Raw genomic sequence first — 4,802 nt, 5'->3', positions numbered from 1 at the left:
TGTGTGCTCCAAGGTGCGGCGTGCACGAAGTCCGAGCCCGGTTTGCCCCGGGTGCGCACCTCGCGTGCACCTTCGCCGGGGTGAGCACCTTGGTGTGCAGACCTTGGTTGGGTTGCGCGCCCTGGTGCGCACCAAGGAGCGCTCTGAAGTGTGCTCCAAGGTGCGGCGTGCACGAAGTCGGAGCCCGGTTTGCCCCGGGTGTGCACCTCGGGTGCGCACCTCGCGTGCACCTTCGCTGCGGTGGGCACCTTGGCTGGGTTGCGCGCCTTGGTGGGCACCATGCAGTGCACGAAGTCGGAGCCCGGATTGCCCCGGGCGCGCACCTCCGCCAGGGTGGGCACCTTGGTGCGCACAACTTGCCTGGGCTGCGCACCAGGAAGGGCTCAAGATGGCACCCGCGTTCCGTTTTTTTCACTATCTTTCAGAACGGAAATTTTAAAATCTCATTTTTTTTTGCCTTTTCTGGAAATTAGTGAAGGCAGCGCATCAAAGGTGCGCAACGCTGGTGCGAACCTGGGAGCGCTCCGATGTGTGCTCCAAGGTGCGGCGTGCACGAAGTCGGACCCCGGTTTGCCCCGGGTGCGCACCTCGCGTGCACCTTGGTGCGCACACCTTGGCTGGGTTGCGCGCCCTGGTGGGCACCATGGTGCGCACCAAGGAGCGCTCCGAAGTGTGCTCCAAGGTGCGGCGTGCACGAAGTCGGAGCCCGGTTTGCCCCGGGTGCGCACCTCGCGTGCACCTTCGCCGCGGTGGGCACCATGGCGTGCACGAAGTCGGAGCCCGGTTTGCCCCGGGTGCGCACCTCGCGTGCACCTTCGCCGGGGTGGGCACCTTGGTGTGCAGACCTTGGCTGGGTTGCGCGCCCTGGTGGGCACCATGGTGCGCACCAAGGAGCGCTCCGAAGTGTGCTCCAAGGTGCGGCCTGCACGAAGTCGGAGCCCGGTTTGCCCCGGGTGTGCACCTCGGGTGGGCACCTTGGTGCGCATGCCTTGCCTGGGCTGCGCACCAGGGCGGGCTCAAGATGGCACCCGCGTTCCTTTTTTTTCACTATCTTTCAAAACGGAAATTTTAAAATCTCATTTTTTTTTGCCTTTTTCTGGAAATTAGTGAAGGCAGCGCATCAAAGGTGCGCACCTCGCTGCCCACCACGGTGCGCAACGCCGGTGGGCACCCGGGAGTGCTTCGAAGTGTGCTCCAAGGTGCTGCGTGCACGTTGTCGGAGCCCGGTTTGCCCCGGGTGCGCACCTCGCGTGCACCTTCGTCGGGGTGGGCACCTTGGCTGGGTTTGCCCCGGCTGCGCTCCGAAGCGGGGTTATTGGAGCGCCGCCTCTTTTTTTGTCGGAGCGTTTGGTGGGGTTTCTCGCATTGGCTCTTCCGAGGCCCGGTTGCCACCCTGGCGCGCACGAAGTCGGAAGTAGGGTTAATTGCCCGGGTGCGCACCTTTGCCAGGGTGGGCACCTTACCTGGGCTGCGCACCAGGGCGGGCTCAAGATGGCACGCGCGTTCCGTTTTTTTCACTATCTTTCAAAACGGAAATTTTAAAATCTCCTTTTTTTTTTGCCTTTTCTGGAAATTAGTGAAGGCAGCGCATCAAAGGTGCGCACCTCGCTGCCCACCTTGGTGTGCTCTGAGGTGCGCACCCGGGAGCGCTACGAAGTGTGCTCCAAGGTGCGGCGTGCACGTTGTCGGAGCCCGGTTTGCCCCGGGTGCGCACCTCGCCTGCACCTTGGCCGGGGTGGGCACCTTGGCTGGGTTTGCCCAGGGTGCGCTCCGAAGCGGGGTTACTGGAGCGCCCCCTCTTTTTTTGTCAAAGCGTTTGGTGGGGTTTCTCGCATTGGCTCTTCCCAGGCCCGGTTGTTGGGTGCGCTCCCACCCTGGCGCGCGCGAAGTTGGAAGTTGGGTTAATTGCCCGGGCGCGCACCTTCGCCAGGGTGGGCACCTTGGTGCGCACACCTTGGCTGGGCTGCGCACCAGGGCGGGCTCAAGATGGCACCAGCATTCCCTTTTTCTCACTATCTTTCAAAACGGAAATTTTAAAATCTCATTTTTTTTTTGCCTTTTATGGAAATTAGTGAAGGCATCGCATCAAAGGTGCGCACCTCGCTGCCCACCTTGGTGTGCTCCGAGGTGCCCACCACGGTGCGCAACGCCGGTGCGAACCCGGGAGCGCCCCGATGTGTGCTCCAAGGTGCGGCGTGCACGAAGTCGGACCCCGGTTTGCCCCGGGTGCGCACCTCGCGTGCACCTTGGTGCGCACACCTTGGCTGGGTTGCGCGGCCTGGTGGGCACCATGGTGCGCACCAAGGAGCGCTCTGAAGTGTGCTCCAAGGTGCGGCGTGCACGAAGTCGGAGCCCGGTTTGCCCCGGGTACGCACCTCGCGTGCACCTTCGCCGGGGTGGGCACCTCGGCTGGGTTGCGCGCCCTGGTGCGCACCAAGGAGCGCTCCGAAGTGTGCTCCAAGGTGCGGCGTGCACGAAGTCGGAGCCCGGTTTGCCCCGGGTGCGCACCTTCGCCGCGGTGCGCACCATGGCGTGCACGAAGTCGGAGCCCGGTTTGCCCCGGGTGCGCACCTCGCGTGCACCTTCGGCGGGGTTGCGCGCCCTGGTGGGCACCATGGTGCGCACCAAGGAGCGCTCCGAAGTGTGCTCCAAGGTGCGGCGTGCACGAAGTCGGAGCCCGGTTTGCCCCGGGTGCGCACCTCGCGTGCACCTTCGGCGGGGTTGCGCGCCCTGGTGGGCACCATGGTGCGCACCAAGGAGCGCTCCGAAGTGTGCTCCAAGGTGCGGCGTGCACGAAGTCGGAGCCCGGTTTGCCCCGGGTGCGCACCTCGCGTGCACCTTCGCCGCGGTGGGCACCATGGCGTGCACGAAGTCGGAGCCCGGTTTGCCCCGGGTGCGCACCTCGCGTGCACCTTCGCCGGGGTGGGCACCTCGGCTGGGTTGCGCGCCCTGGTGCGCACCAAGGAGCGCTCCGAAGTGTGCTCCAAGGTGCGGCGTGCACGAAGTCGGAGCCCGGTTTGCCCCGGGTGCGCACCTCGCGTGCACCTTCGCCAGGGTGGGCACCTCGGTGTGCTCCGAGGTGCGAACCCGAGAGCGCTCCGAGGTGCCCACGAAGTCGAAAGTCGGGTTAATTGCATTGTTTTCCCCGGGTGCGCTCCGAGGTGCGCAACATCGGCGCGCACCAAGGAGGGCTCCGAAGTGTGCTCCAAGGTGCGCACGATGGCGTGCACCTCTGGTGCGCACGATTCGGAGCTCGGTTTGACCGGGGTGCGCACACCTTGGCTGGGTTGCGCACCTTTTGTGCGCTCCAAGGTGCGCACGAAGTCGGAGCTCGGTTTGCCCCGGGTGCGCACCTTCGCCAGGGTGCGCACCTTGATGCGCACGCCTTGGCTGGGCTGCGCACCTTGGTGGGCGCCATGGTGCGCACCTTTCGTGCGCTCCAAGGTGCGCACGAAGTCGGAGCTCGGTTTGCCCCGGGTGCGCACCTTGGTGGGCGCCATGGTGCACTCCGAGGTGCCCAAGATTGGTGCGCACCAAGGAGCGCTCCGAAGTGCGCTCCAAGGTGCGCGCGAAGTCGAAAGTTGGGTTAATTGTCCGGTTTGCCTCGGGTGCGCACCTTGCGTGCACCTTCGCCAGGGTGGGCGCCTTGGTGCGCACACCTTGGCTGGGCTGCGCACACCTTGGCACCCGCGTTTCCTTCATTTTAAATTTTTTTTTTTTACAATCTCTCAAGTGGGAAATTCTATAATCTCAACTTTTTTTGCCTTTTCAGGAAACTTTTGAATGGAGCGCATCATTGGTGCGCTCCGAAGTGTGCTCCAAAGCTCTCTCCAGCTGCGTGCACCTGCCCCGGCCGCGCACCCGGCCCCGCCCAGCTTCGCTCACCTGTCCCGGGCGTCTGGTGCGGAACCTTAGAGTAAGAAACATCACCGTGCACCTTGGCCAACGTGCGCGACTCGACCGAGCGCGCACTGGCCGAGGTGCACACCGATTTCACCTGGGTGCGCGCGCAGCACCTCGGGCGCACCGGGGTGCGCGCACAACGCCCGGGTTGCACCGTGGCCTGTGTGCTCGGGGCGCCTCGGGTGCGCGCTCGGTGTCGCCCCCGCGCGCGCGGTAGTGCGGGCAGCGCACCCCGGCCCGGCCCGGCCCCGACGAGAACGCAAACGGGCAAAAGGTTTATTCAAATAGCATTGCGACGCCCGGCGAAAAACTAAAAAAGGGTGCAACACCGGGACTTCCCGGGAGGTCACCCATCCCAGTACTACTCCGGCCCAAGCGCGCTTAACTGCGGAGTTCTGATGGGATCCGGTGCACTAACGCTGGTATGATCGCACCCGTTATGAGCTTGTCGCAGTGTGTACTTAGCAAACCGCGACCCACGTGCGAATCCACCCCGGCCACCCACCCCCGTCGAGGTGCACACCCTCCCTCGCGAAGTGCGCCCCGTTCGCCAAGTGTGAGCCCTGCCCGGGTGCGCGCACCTTGCTAGGGCGTCGGGTGTGCACCCGGCCCGGCCTACGTGCGTGCACCTGGAGGGGGCGTCGTGTGCGTGCAGTGTCCCGTCTGCAACGCGGTGCCCACACACCACCTCGGGCGCAACGACCTGCGCTCACATGTGGGCCGAGTGCACCTTGGTGCATGTTCGGGGCGCCTCGGGTGCACGCTCGATCTTGCCCCGGTGCACCAAGGCGCTCGGTTTGCCCCGGGTGCGCACTTGGTGCAAGGTGGGCACCCAAAATAGGGATCAAGCACCAAAACACAAGTTTCGGGATGCAAAATGGGACCCAAGGACCACAAAT

At 64.6% G+C, this 4,802-nt stretch overlaps 1 non-coding gene across 1 annotated transcript; it reads right to left on the bottom strand.

Moving 5' to 3' along the window:
• Positions 1–4,220: 4,220 nt before the first annotated feature.
• Positions 4,221–4,339, bottom strand: LOC131869779 (5S ribosomal RNA). Its single transcript, XR_009368152.1, has one exon. It is a non-coding gene; the product is annotated as a 5S ribosomal RNA (ribosomal RNA).
• Positions 4,340–4,802: the final 463 nt, after the last annotated feature.

Source organism: Cryptomeria japonica, unplaced genomic scaffold, assembly GCF_030272615.1.
Source record: "Cryptomeria japonica unplaced genomic scaffold, Sugi_1.0 HiC_scaffold_264, whole genome shotgun sequence".
NCBI lineage: Eukaryota > Viridiplantae > Streptophyta > Pinopsida > Cupressales > Cupressaceae > Cryptomeria > Cryptomeria japonica.
The sequence above is the reverse complement of the archived record's forward strand: the minus strand, read 5'-3'. Positions and strand labels throughout refer to the sequence as shown.